General features: G+C 39.3%; 1 protein-coding gene across 13 annotated transcripts in view; it reads right to left on the reverse strand.

Moving 5' to 3' along the window:
* KANK1 (KN motif and ankyrin repeat domains 1) overlaps positions 1-15126 on the reverse strand; it is a 203834-nt gene that overhangs the window by 147796 nt on the left and 40912 nt on the right. The gene's annotated exons all lie outside the window — the stretch shown is intronic.

The raw sequence follows: 15126 nt of genomic DNA on the forward strand, positions 1-15126 counted from the left end.
ACTTTAACGTAGTCATGGTAATACTGTTAAGATGAGAAGATGCTTCATTTATAAAGTTAAGTGAAAATGGGAATGAAGCTGAAGAGATTACACAAAAATACATGTAAATGACTGGAAAGAAAATACATCAGCACTTTAATAGCGGTTGTTCTTGGTCGAAAATCAGTCTTGAGAAACTGATTTTTAAAACCTCTGAGGCGCAAATGTGGTGAGAATGAATAAGATAAGTGTATGTTAAAATGCTTACCATCATACCTGCATAGAGTTCATTAGAAATATAAGCTATCCTCACACAGGATTACCTTCTACCTCTCACCTGAGGAGACCGTAACTTAGTCAAATTACTTCTGATTTTTGTTTTCCTGTCTGTAAAGTGGGAACAATCACATACCTGATAAGGGCACAAAGATTAAATGAAACAGAGAATATAAAGTACTAAACTAAAGCATTCAATAAATCTAAATACTCTTTCTCTCTTTTTGGAACACTATAAACTTTGCTCATGCTGGACCATTTTGAAACAATTTAAAAAATGAACTCCAAATTCTATAACACTTGGCCACTGAAAGTTAGAAAACATATGCAGGAACAGACTCAAGTGAGGAGGTCTGACTCTCACAAATTCAAGCACTGCTCCAGGTGTCGAACAAGCTTTAAAATGGGGCAGCACTCAACTGATGTTCTCCAAGGCAGGGACCAAGAATGCTGCTTTTCAAAAGAAAACATTCTCATGGATGTATAAATAGGTTTCACATTCCCAAACTCAGCTTGACTTACATGGCACTTCCAAACTAGGAAATGCTGCAAAATTTTCCTCATTGGCTCCAATCTAGGCAGAAGGGACTCAGAAGAAATGAGTTGTGTTCTGCAGGGAAAAAAACGTTTAAATCCCTACCTGCATGAGGCTGAATGGCAGGAATCATGAAACCATTCTTTCTCAATCCAAGAATTACAGGTTAAGTTTTAAAAATGGAGCTGCTGTCATTTTCTCCCCAGTAGTAACTAGACAGGAAAGGTGGATGGATGGATGGATGGATAGGTGGATAAGTGGGGAGGAACTTTACAGGACTAAATAATCTCCAGCTCTCTGGTTTACTTAAGTTACACAAACTTTGTCTAATATGTTTAGTGATCTTCAAAAGAATATAGGCATGGATTTGCAAAGGAAAAACAGAGAAAGTCAGATTTTGGTGTCTCTTTTAGAACATTAGACACTGTTAAGTAAGGGTGAGGCCAGTCCCCACCATAGCCTCATCAGGTCCTATTTCAGTGACACTATCCCCTTCACATGCCTTGCTGCCTGAGCAGCCACGTCTGTGCCAAGTGACTTTGTCTCCCACTTGCTCAAGCCATCTGTGGCAAACAGAGTGACTAAGAGAAGCCAAAAACAATTCCAGCAAAGAAAGTTAACCTAACATGACTAGGTGAACTAGCTAAAGGAGAGTGTGAATCTCAGGAATCTGAATTAAGCATAGAGAATAGGCAGATAACAGTGAGGACATATGCTGAAAAGATAGCAAAAAGTGGGAAGGGAACCATGAAAAGCCAGAGCTGGGTGCAAGCCCAGATCATGAGGGGGCCAAAAGCAGGAATGAGAAGAAATAAGAATACAGTATACATATTTATTTATTTATACTTGTTTATTTTTAGGGCACACCAGTGGCATATGGAAGTTCCCAGGCTAGGGGTTAAGTCAGAGCTGTAGCTGCTGGCCTAGACCACAGCCACAGCAACAAAGGATCCCAGCAACACAGGATCCACAGCTCATGGCAACGCCAGATCCTTAACGCACTGAGCAAGGCCAGCGATTGAACCCATGTCCTCATGGATACTAGTCGGGTTTGTTATCCCTGAGCCCCAACAGAAACTCCTGAACTAGATATTAGTTAATATTAATATGAAGCCACCCTGGTTATCAACACATTTTAAAACACTGCCTTCCTTGGAGTCCCCGTCATGGCTCAGCAGAAACAAATCTGACTAGTATCCATGAGGATGCAGGTTAGATCCCTGGCCTCGCCCAGTGAGTAAAGGGTCCAAACTTGCCTTGAGGCATGGTAAAAGTCATAGATGAGGCTCGGATCTGGCATCGCTATGGCTGTGGCATAGGCTGGTGGCTACAGCTCCGATTTGACCCCTAGCTTGGGAACCTCCATGGGCTGTGGGTGTGGCCCTAAAAAGCCAAAAGAATTAAAAAATTAAAAATACAAATTAACAGAACTCTGCCTTCCACCTTTCTTATTTTAACATTGCTATTATGTGTGTTTTATACCATCAGAATAAAACAATCTGAGCATGTTTCCTCAATACAGGCATATATTAGTATATAATTGATAAATAAGAGTCTATTTGGAGGACATGTGCTTGAACTGTTTTGTATGAATAGAGAATTCTAGTCAAAAAAGTTTAAAGACTTCTCCTCTGACAGAGAATATGCATATTTTATGACACAGAGTGTCAGAGATGAGAAGTCAGGATGCCAAGGAATGAGTAAAACTTAACACTCTGCCCTCTAGGAGCTTAGTAACCATGATATGTTAAGAGAACCTGTTACTTTCACCAGGTGTCCAACCAATACCTGTTTAGCACCTATGAGTACCCTGCACTAGACCAGGTGTTTTATATTACTTGTAGTGATCAAACAAGCCATGAGGGCTTGAAGTGATTTTGTGGGGTCAGGGTCCCTCAACTTTTCCGGCCACCAACTAATTTGCGATTCCGATGGAAGAAAAAGTGAGGGGGGAGGGAGAACCTCTCCAAACAAAGCACACCTCAACAGATACTTCTGGATTCAATTTCACTGACACTTCTTACCTAAAGCCCAAGGATTGGACACTGGTGGTTCTACTGCCTGTTTGAAAATATAGAAACATATGTACAATCATGTAATCCTAAAATGAAAGATTATATGTTTCAACAATGCAAAGCACTTATGAGGTTTATTCAAAGGCCTATCATTTCAATAACATCACATTATTAGTGGCAATGAGAGCGGTCCCATCAGAAATAAAACAGCACGGTCATTCTCAAACACAATGCATGGAACTGACACAGACAGAATATCACTCCAGTTACACAATAGCTATTCAAAGCTCTCAATTAATGGACATTCACAGTTTAAGACTGAACACAATGCACAAAGAATAGAAACAGAGGTGAAGTTGCCACATTAGGGGCATGGATAACAGAAGTAGCTTCCAGGAGACTTCAGTGAGGGCTATATATAAAGCAAACAAAATTAATTTCTATTAATGGTCAGTAAATAAAAATAAATTCTGACAAAATATTTCAGCAGTTTGCTTGAAATGGTTCTATACAACAGAGCTATCCTTACAGGTTTTTTCATGTCTTCTCTTAAACAGCCAAAACAAAACAAAACAAAACAAGTGCCAGCTGAAATCCTTTTTCCATGAGATTAGAAGTCACCTGAAATAGTGGCATCTGGCTGTCAGAATGATTTGAGAATCACTGGACCTCAGTTTTCCCATTTGTAAGACATGAATAACAGCATTTGTTCCAAAAAGATGAAGAGAAAATGTTTTCAAGGAAAAAAAATGCTGCTCTATGCCAGTTCAGCCTAATTCCACAAACACTGTCTTGCGTTCATTCAATAAAAATTTAGTGAGTCACAACTCTAAGCCAAACATTAAAAAGATGCAATATAGCAAACTCAGACCCCATTTCCTCTTTTTTTTTTTTTTTTTTTTTTTTTTTTTGCTTTTTAGGGCCGCACCTGCAGCATATGGAGGTTCCCAGGCTAAGGGACGAATCTGAGCTGTATCTGCCAGCCTACACCATTGCCACAGCAATGAGGAATCCAAGCCAAGTCTGCGACCTACACCACAGCTCACAGCAATGCCGGACACCTAACCCACTGAGTGAGGCCAGGGATTGGACCTGCATCCTCATGGATACCAGTCGGGTTCGTTAATCACCGGGCCACAATGGGAACTCCTGACTTCATTTCTTCCCTGATGAAGTTACTAGCTCCATCATTCATTAGATTTAGGCTGAAAGTTCCTAATATGACAGCTAATATTTGTGTAGCTTTTCACAAATTATAAAGTACTATCCTATATATCATCTCATGTAATCTTCATACTAAAACTTTGAGAATTGATAATTAGTCATCTCATTTCTACAGGTTAAGAGACCAAGGCTTAAGACTTCAAATGGCTTACCGCAGCAGTGAAGCTTGGAATCCACTGCCCTGATGCATCAATATACATACCACCCTCATCTCACTGAAGTTGGGTTTTGACAGGCACCACTGTGGGAGCCGGCGAGAGGAAGAGGGGTGGACCGCCATAGGATTCTCCTTCGCTGCACACATGTGGACTCCTGAAGGGTGGGGCACCACTTGCTCAGGCTACAGGAGACTGAGTGCTCCTGTGAGGGCTATGGAGCACCTCTTCTGGGGGCTAAGGGCAGCTGAGGGGCTATGCGCTACACAGTGCCTCTTGCATGACTTATAGGCGGCAGGGACAAACCACAGCAGTCAACTCAGAAACCAGAGGGAGTGTAGGCTGCCACCACTAAGGGTCTGTGAGCACACTCCACCTGCAGCCCCAGTCATCACAGAGGTGGGCTTTAAAAAAGAAGGCACTGCAACTGAGCACCACCCATTGTTGTTCCCACTCCCCTGGAACACACACACCCTGCTACTGCCACTGCCAAATGCTCCATGCAGCACCCACACATGCTTGATCACTGTCACTTCCCAGGATCCTACAACTAGGAGCAGCCTGTGCAGCACCTCCTGCACATGCTGAATTATTTTGAGCTCTCTATTAAGAACATGATCTAGAGCAGCTGTTTTGCCTGTTTCCCTCCTCCCAGAAGCAAAGGTTACCTGGACCTAGTAGTGAGTAGAAGATGCAATTCACTTAGTCTGGAAAAGCCCAACTTATTAAGTTATAAAATAGTTAATTTGGAGTTCCTGTTGTAGCTCAGCAGGTTAAGAACCTGACTAGTAGCCACAAGGATGCAGGTTTGATCCCTGGCCTTGCTCCAGGGATAAAGGTTAAGGATCCAGTGTTGCCACAAGCTGAGGTGTAGGCTGCAGATGTGGCTGGGATTTGGCATTGTAAGCCACAGCCACTGCAGCTCCAATTCAACCCCTAGCCTGGGAACTTCCATATACCTCAGGTGCAACCCTAAAAAAAAGACCAAAAGAAAAGGTTAATTTGCCAACTGTTAATCAGACATGGGGTCTCAGGGCCCAGGTGCAGCTGGAGATACATCTTTCTTCATTGGCTGATTGCTAAAGTTCTTTTTGATTGCAGAAATCTACATTATTTTCCTTACATACTCTTAAAACTGAGTTTGCTACAATAGTATAACTGACACTATAAGACTCAAACATCACATCTTTATATAAAATCATCTGGTCCTTCACGGTATTTTGGAAGGGATCTTAGATCATGATCCAACATACAAGCCACTGCCAAAATCCCTTCTACAACATCTCTGACTTGGGGATAATCCAATTCTTTAATATGTCCAGTTCTACTGGTAAGACAACTTGGCAAAAAGTATCCAAAGCATTAAAAAAAAAAAAAAAAAAAAAAAAAGGAGTTTCCTGGTGGCCTAGCAGTTAAGGATTCAGTGTTGTCGCAGCTATGGCTCATTTTGATCCCAGGCCTGGGAACTTCTGCGTGCTGCAGGCAAAGCCAAAAAAAGGGTAACTTTGACCCAGCTATCCCACTCCTGAGAATTTGTCCTACGGAAATAACCTGACAAGCGCACAGTGATGAGAATATCTCAAAGATGTTCACGGTAATGTTGGTGTTCACGATATTAAAAAACTGGAGACCATCAAAATGATTATCGGTAAACAACGCTTAATAAAATAAGGGTGCATTCATACAATGGAATGCTATGCTGCCACTGGAAATATAATATAGATAGATAAATAAAACATGAAATGATATATATGCTGTATTCAGTGGAAAAAGTAATTACTAAATAGTACATATACAATACCCATTTTATATGTGTATACAAAGAAAAAATCTTGATTATCTATCCCAAACTTCTATTCTAAGAACCTAAATTGAGTCACTACAGATGCATGTTTTGTTTTGTTTTTTGTTTTTTTTTTTTTTTTATCCTTTGTCCCAATTTTCCTACATGGACTGGGGATTTTTGTAAATAGAAGAAATAAAATTTCTTAGAAGGAAAAACATAAGTTCTAATTCTCCTTCCTGAAATTGAAAATTAACTTTGCTCTCCTTTCCAAACAAAAGCCCTCCAACTGTTCCTAGTAGGGCATAGTTTCTAGTCCATTTACCCCCCCGCCCAGTTTGCCCTCTCAAAATGTGGGGCTCAGAACTAAAAACAAGCCTTCAGAGGCAGCCTGATCAAGGCAGAGAACAAGAGGATAATTATCTCCTTTGTCCGGAGAACGGTGACATTAATGCCGTTGGCGATGGCCAACCATGTCAAAGGATTGGCTAAAACCTTAAATCTCTGTAACAAGAGCTGCTATTGATGCAGGTCTCTCCCATCCACAGGCACACAACTCCCCCCCACCCCACCCCCCTCCTAGGTATCAGGAAGTTGTATTCAGAAGCTTAGCGGTGTATTTCTTCATGCTGACTGTCCTCAGTTTTCAGGAGATTTTTGCTATCATCATTTCTGCAATTCCATTGGTTAACTTCCCTCCCAACACTGGAACAGACACAAATTTGATTCACCGTTCTTTATCAAAGATAATTTTCACAAATCCAAAACACCGTATCATTTTGGAAGGGCTATTTAGACCACTGTATTTTATAATAATTTTAAATATTTTATAGTAAAACAAATATAGCTAAGTTAAAATATGAAATACAAAGTGGATTCATCTTTGTGCAAAGACAGGACACCAGAGAGGAGGAGTCCTTTCAAGGAAAAGAACTGAATTGGAAGGCTAGCCTACAAAATTAAAAAAATAACAAGTAAAACTTAAAGAGTTCTGGAAAATCATGAAACAGGGAACTAGCCAGAGAGAAAGCACCAAAGAGGCTAAGAACTTAGTTTGAGTAAGGAGAGTAAATAGATAAATGATCTAATTATCTTAATGGAACAAGGACATTAAATTTTTAAAACTCCCACTTTGGATCAATGGAGTAATGAAAAAAAAAAAAAAAAAAACAGCTATTAAGAAGGAAAATCTGGGAGCTCCCATCGTGGCTCAGCAGAAACAAAATCTGACTAGTATCCAAGATGACGCAGGTTAGATCTCTGGCCTCACTCAGCAGATTAAGGATCATGAGCTGTGGTATAGGTCACAGAAGGGCTTGGATCTGGCGTTGCCTCAGCTGTGGTGTAAGCCAGTGGCCACAGCTTCGATTCCTGGGAATCTCCATATGCCACGAGTGTGGCCCTCAAAAGAAAAAAAAAAAGAAAAAGTCTGGAGTTTTCTTGTGGAACAGGGGGTTAACAATGCAGTGGTTTGGGTCACTGCTGTGGCAAGAGTTCAATCCCTGGCCCAGAATTTCCAAATGTCGCTGGTGCGGCAAAAAACAAACAAACCAAAAACCATAGACATTGTTTCTCATTTATTTCACTTTCCAAACATCAGTTTTATAAGTACCTTTTTATACGATGGGGCACCTTAACAATTATACTACTACTTTAAGATGATCTTGGGTTTATATTTTATCTCATCAGAGACCAAAATGAAATAAGAAGCCTAAAACACTATATAAGGTAAATTACACTGATGCAACTGATTATTTCTATCTCTTGGATTCTTATCCAGATCACTCAACATATTCAGAATCCTTACCTTATTTTTCTAGCAAAAAGAAAATGACTATGGTTGTGTAATCTATGAGGATGACAGCTAATATTATAGATTACTAAACCAGGCACTTTGTAACCACATGAAGTTGGCAATATTATACCACAGATGTGGAAACTGAGACTTCATGATTAAGTGAAACTGTCAGGGTCACATTTACGAACTGACAGCACTGATAATCTAAAACAGGCCTGGCTGACCCTAGCTCAGACTCAACCCACACTCAATCAGAGAAGAGTACAATTAAGATACCAAGGTTCCCACCAGATGATTCCCTGGGAATAACTAAATGCATATTGAACTTCTCTTTGTGCAGCAGATATATACCTATAGGCACAAACAAGGGAATTTTCTATATTGGCAATATGAGTTCCTTAATTAAAAAATAAGAAAATTAAACAAGATAAGCTAAGAAATAAATTCTAGTACATCTCAGTTTTTTATAGGCACATTCTCAGAAGTGGCCCCAAATTTCCCCTCCACCTTAAAATAAGATTTCCAAAAATGCCTCTGTAATCAGTTACAACTTTTTAGTTTCCTCCCCCAAACTAAGCCAAAAAAGACTCATAGAAAGAAGAAACAAAAACGGCAATGTACCCTCCCAACACTTTAAAGTAATATTTTAATTAGAATGGTAAGATTAAAAAGGAATTATAAGTACAGCTGAAAAAATTTAATGATTACTTTAAATATGACCAGTGATGTTTGTCTACACACAAATTAATGATGTTGTTATAGCACCATGAAGGTTAAAAGTTTTGTTTTGTCTTTTTTTTTTTTTTTTTGTCTTTTTGTCTTTGTTGTTGTTGTTGTTGCTATTTTGGCGTCTGTGATATGAGTTCCAGGCTAGGTTGAATCAGAGCTGTAGCCACCCTACGCCAGAGCCACAGCAACGCAGATCCGAGCCGCGTCTGCAACCTACACCACAGCTCACAGCAACGCTCACAGCCCGATCGTTAACCCACTGAGCAAGGCAACCAACCGCAACCTCATGTTCTAGCGGATTCGTAACCACTGCGCCACAACGGGAACTCCTGTTTTTTTTTTTAAAAGGGTTGTCAGCATCTTCATCATCACTAAAAGATAATTTTAGCATTTCAAAGGAATTTTTTCCTAATTGTATTTTGAGAAAGGCATCTTTGAAAAACATTTATTCACTGGGCACCTACAGATTCTGTTAAATCAAACATTTCATATTCCAGTACAAATCTGGACGCATCAAATCTGAAAGAATTTCTTAAGGCTTTCTAAACCAGCCTATGTGATTTAATGTCCAACGAAAGAGAAATCTTAAAACTTTTGGGTTATTGCAGCTAATTCTCAGTCACTGCAAAGAAAGTTGAAATCCAGCGAAGCTTTTGGTACCAAAAAATACACCAGAGTAAGGACAATCCCCATAATATACAAATCAGAATATTTTACCTAATTGGTTTCTGAATCCTGATTTATGTTTATTCATTTGACTCATTTAATTTAGCAGCATGGCAATTATGTCACACCAAGCCCAGTGGAAGAGCTCAGTCACTACAGAGGTCACAATGTGTGCATCTGGCACATCCACTTTATGTATCATCATGACATGGTATCAGGGGAGGAGGCACAGATGACCTACTGTTTTCCCAATGATGAGGATGACTCCATGCAGTCACTGTACCATCCCTGACCCTGCTGGACATCACGACACCGTTCTGCTTTGGGTTGTGGAATAGGAAATAGCCTTCTCAGGGGCGAGCTACTGGCCCACCTAATTTTATTAGCACTATCACTATCCCCAGACAGTGATGCTCAAAGGGTGGTACCCAGACCAGCACCATCAGCAGCATCACATGGGAACTTGCCAGAAATGTAAATCCTCAGACCAGTCTCAGACCTCTTGAGTCAGAAAGTTTGAGGGTGGGGACCAGCAATCTGAGTTTTAATACAGCCCTTTGGAGATTCAGAGGAGCATTAAAGTCTGAGAACCACTGCTACAAATGATATTTTTCAAGTGATCCATCATTCATTAGGATGGCCATTATATTTGATGTTAATGTCCATTTTACCCATTAAGAGTAATGTACTGATCTTCCAATATGCCTATAAAATAAATTCAAATAGAGGAAGCTTTGACTTTACCAAAAGTTAAGGGTAAAAGTGATGAATGTGATATTTAGCAATTAGCTTCATTTTCCTTATATGGTCTTTGGAACAAAATCCTTACAATAGGTTATAAGAAAGTATTTCATTATATTGCTCAAATTTACTCAATACCCTGTTTTCCTCTGGTTCTCAGCATTTGAGATGACTCCCAACGACTGCCTAAATCAAACTTGACTCTGAAACCAGAAATGCATGGGGTTGCAGAGCAAGGACTCTGAGTGGGCCCAAGTTCATCTCAATCTTCACTTCCCATCTGGATGTTCTTGGAAAACTCAGTCACTTTAGGCCTCTTTTTCCACAAATGTAAAATCGAAATTACAACCTTCATCATAGGAAATTAGTGAGACTTAAAGATGTTTAAAGCATATTGCCTGGCACAAGAAGCTCTCAAAGCATGGTGGTAATTTCATTATTAGTTAAACAGAACTTTTCCATTTTAAATGTCTGAAATGCTTAAGTCTCTATGAAAGTAGATGACGTAAACATATAAATCATTTTCTACAGTAAAGCACCTGACAAATGATTTTTTAAAGGTAAAAAAATTACATTTTTTTTTATTTCCCAAACATTTTTTTCTACTTACTGCAACCACATTTCATTATTAACAAAGGATTCCATGATAAAAAAAAATAGCTCATTCTGCAATAAAAGAGTATACACAATATCTAACCACAAATATCCTGATCAAGAGAAAACATTTCACAATATTTTCTTTAAAGATCCCTAAGCTGTTACAGGGGTAAAAGCCAAGGCATAGTACAGACTTGAGCAGATTAGTCAAGAATGTGATTGGATGTATTAAAGAAATTACATTTTGGCAAGACTGAAGCAGAAGGTGGGCGAAATTCCAAGTTTCTGCTGGTTCATTCAAATGAGTACTCCCCTTCCTTTCTGCAACTGATAACTTAATATTAAATGCATTTTATATTAAAATTAAAAGAACAAAGAGCCATGTCAAAAGAAACGTTACCTAAGGATCTTTTAAATATGTTCTGGGATGACATGAGCATCATTACCAAGTACTATCTAACAAACAATGCCTTTATCTTTATATGAACTTGGGTTTGAGTCCTGGTTTGGCTGTTCACCAACTAACTGACCTTGGGCAAGTTCCTGAGCTTCCTATTTGATCTCTGTTCGTACTTCTGTTCTCTTTCTGTCCATTTTTCTACAGCAGTCAAAAGTCCTAATCTGTTCCTCAAGCAGACTAACTACCAACCCACCTCCCCCAACCTCACAGCCTGTGCATATGTTATTTCTACCTCAGAGCATCTACTCCCAATCTCTGCCCGGCCAGTTTCATTAGTAAGGAATGCCTTAACAGCCTAGGCCAGATTACATCCTCCCCTTAAATGCTCCCTTAACTTATTTTTTGTTAACCCTTGTCATAATTATAATTTCATTGCTCTTGTGTCATTTTCTACTTAATGTCAGCCTACCGCACTTGACTGCAAGCTCCAATCAAGTAGGGCTCATATTTGCTCACTGCTATAGTTCTAGCACCAAGCACTAGTGAGAATGTTCATTATAAATGTCTCTGGGCACTGTTGCAACAAGCCAGAGTGACCATCTAACTTGGTAAAGTTCAGGGGTAAACACACTTTTGGATCAGTTGGGGTTTCAGATATGCAATATTGCCAGATGAGAAAGTAAATTCTTTTAATATCTTCCTGGTTTCCAAAAACAGTATCAGGTAAAATATGAGAAACAACTTTGGACCTTCTGCATTTAAACAGAGCTAACTTCAAATTCAAAATGGAATTCTGGGACTGACACTTATTAAACCAAATAATCTGGAATACTTGATCTGGTACTAAATACCATCATGGGTAACGACTATATCTCCCATCTAGTCAATCTGAATAAAAGATGGACACAGGCAAATCTGTCTGTTTTCCTTTTGTCCCCACAGCCTGCCCTCATTCTTCTCCACTTATCTTTCTGCCTTTGTTGTACCAGGGCAAAGCCCTGGGGGAATACAAAGAATCCTCCTGGTCTCCTTATCACAATCTTGGTTATATGCAGCTATACATGTGGTACCAACCACTAACTACCACCCTCTTCATGCCAGGTTCATGTCTTTCCTTCAATTTTCCACTTTCCTCTCTGGCCCCTCATCCCTTCTCCAGCTTTCCTTTACTCTCTCCCATTCAACTTGCTCAAGATGTGAAACATGGTCATACAGCAAAAAAAAAAAAAAGGGGGGGGTACAACTTAAAGACTTCGTGAAGTTACATTAATTTGGAGAAACTGCTAAACATATGGCAGAAGATTATTCTGTAGTGTGGAAAAAGAAGGGTTAAATAAAGTCAAAAGACAATTCAGGGAAAGAATGGGAAAAGAAAGTGGATAAAAGGGAATGGTGAGGGAGAAAGGACTACAGGGCTTTTTATAATTAACTCCCAAAGACCTAGAGTTCACAGCCTGTATATCCTCTCAGGCTGCTAGCCACTGCCTCCCACCTCTGAGAAAATGTAATCCTATAAAGAGGTCCAGTGTACTTTCTGTCAGTGGTGGGTTTTGATTTTAATTTGTAAAATTAAAGTATAGTTGATTTACAGTGTTGTGCCAATTTCCCCTCTAGAGCATAATGACCCAGTCATTCATATATATATATATATATATACATACATATATATATCTTCCATCATGTTCTATCATGAAAGATTGGATACAGTTCCCTACACAGTATAGTAGGACCTCATTGCTTATCCATCCTAAATGTTATAATTTGCATCTACCAACCCCAGACCCAGTGCTATTTTGAAAAAAGAGGGCTTATCTGTTCTTGCTACTCAGCCCAAAGGAATACACTGTTAAAGATCTGCAGTCAGGCTATGTACAGATATGGAGAGGAATGGGTGGCTTGCCCCATATTTTTAAACAATCAGTGTGTTTTGGTATAAAGACCCAATGGCTATCAAAAAACACACTTAAAGATGGGAGCTTCTCTTTAGGATCACAGTATCTAAAAGATACTACATATTACAACCTCAGAGAGAACATACCACAGATTGTCTATTTATTTATCTCACCTGCAATGTTTTTTTTTTTTCCCCCAAATAGGAACTTGTTATTCTGAGCATCTGCATCCAATCCAGTGGTACTGCGACCACTGACATTCCAGACATGCCCACATCAGAGAGCAAGCCCTTGCTCTGAAAGGGCCCAGGGTTATTGTGGAGGGAAAAGAGCAAAGCCCACCAAGGTCGTTTTCCTGAGGGATCCTTCTGACCCCAGGACTTTTTGTGTGCAATCTCCCAACACCAATTAAGAATCACTCTGCCCTCTAGAAGTTATCAGAAGATGAAAGCAGTCCCAGGAAGAGCCCTGTTTGCTTCCTCCAGGCAGACAATAGGCAACCACCTGCTTGGGGATTTATTCACCAGCTTCCGAGTTCCTATGTCATGGAGTCACTGCCGCTTGTGCCCCAGAGGAAAGGAGAAGAAAGAAACAAAGGATCCAGGTGGCTGGAGAGAGGGAGGAGTCAAACCCCCACAAAGCAGTCTGGGGCCTGCGGAAGCCAGGTTGCTCCCTGTTTCAAGCTTTGTGCTGAGATAGCTATTTGAGGAAAAGGAAAAGGAAGGAGAAACACTCTTTTATTCTAAGGGAATGAGAAACTGCAAAACATGAAATACAGCCTGTCTTGAAATGGTGTGGAGCTTTCCTCTATCAGTTTAGTTCAATTCTTCCATGAATAACTTTCTGGCAATTTTCTTCACTAGTAAACTCAAATATTTTGAAATGAACTAAGTTGGCCATAGAATCAAACATGATTGGAGTTCCTGCTGTGGCATGTCGGAAATGAATCCGACTAGGAACCATGAGGTTGTGGGTTCGATCCCTGGCCTCGCTCAATGGGTTAAGGATCTGGCATTGCCATGACCTGTGGTATGGGTCACAGACGCAGCTCAGATCCTGTGTTGTTGTGGCTGTGGTGTGGGCCGACAGCTGTAGCTCTGATTAGACCCCTAGCCTGGGAACCTCCACATGCCGCAGGTGTGCCCTAAAAAGAAGAAAAAAAACAAACCATGATCTTTGGGTACTCAGTGAAGCACTCTTTTCCCACAGGGCTGAGTCAGGGTGTTAGGAAAGTAAATGGCCTCTAGTCACACCCACCAGAGGAAGTTAGGTGATGGATCTTGCAGGAATAATAGGCCTGGAAGAAAAACTATCAAAGTAAGAGAGAAAAGAAATAAAATCAGAAGAAAAGATCAAGTGCCAAAAAAGCCTTCTTCCCCTCTGCTTTTTTTGTGGAAGAAATATAAAATTAAAAAAAAAAAAAAAAGAGTTGAAACTTCTTTGGAATTACTGGTGGAATTTAAATGAAAAAAATTAATTTTACACAATTAATTTATATAATCTCATCTATAACTTTATTCAATAGTTCTTTAACCAGACTATAAAATTCCTGCCATTTATACTTACTTCCCTCCTATTTTATATTTATTGCATCGACATAAAACAGCCATCATAAAACTTAAAAATCCTGACCAGAAAGAAAGTTTAAATTGAAATTTCAAAAGAAATTTTACCACTCTTAACATTTTAGTATATCCATTTGATTCAGTTTTTTAATGCAAATGTATATATATAAATACATATCAATTAGTGGGAGATGTTCGTTTATAAAAATTTCCCCATACTACACTTATTGGATTTTATTCACATAGGTCATGAATATCTGTTTGTTCAAATAAATAGATTTGTTTGCATTTTCTTTTCAAACATCCTTGGCAAATACTTTGCTATTTTTTGTTAAGGTAGTCCTAGAAAGCAAACAAGGGCATCTAAACATGCTGCTAAGGGTTTAATAGCCTTGGAAGTATCAAGTTCGTCTGCAGCAATCACAAAATCAGGGATCCACTATGTATCATTGACAAAGCTTTAGAAAGCCCTCATTAGTTAATAACTGAATTAAACTGAAAAGGAGCTGGGATTCTTCCCTAGAGAATCTTCTGCTGATTGCCTGAAGTGAAAGAAAAAACTTGAATAATCATTTTCACCAAGACTTGCAATATGGTAGAAAGACTGCTAAATATTATGAAGGTGTAGGATTATCTTAATTACTTTCCCTTAATTATTTATCCATAAATAAGTCATCCATAGTCTTTCCTTTATCAAAACCCCAATGGCATTTTTCATAGAACTAGAACAAATAGCACTAAAATTTTTAAGAAAACACAAAAGACCCCAAA

The sequence above is a fragment of the Sus scrofa genome, chromosome 1, assembly GCF_000003025.6.
Source record: "Sus scrofa isolate TJ Tabasco breed Duroc chromosome 1, Sscrofa11.1, whole genome shotgun sequence".
NCBI lineage: Eukaryota > Metazoa > Chordata > Mammalia > Artiodactyla > Suidae > Sus > Sus scrofa.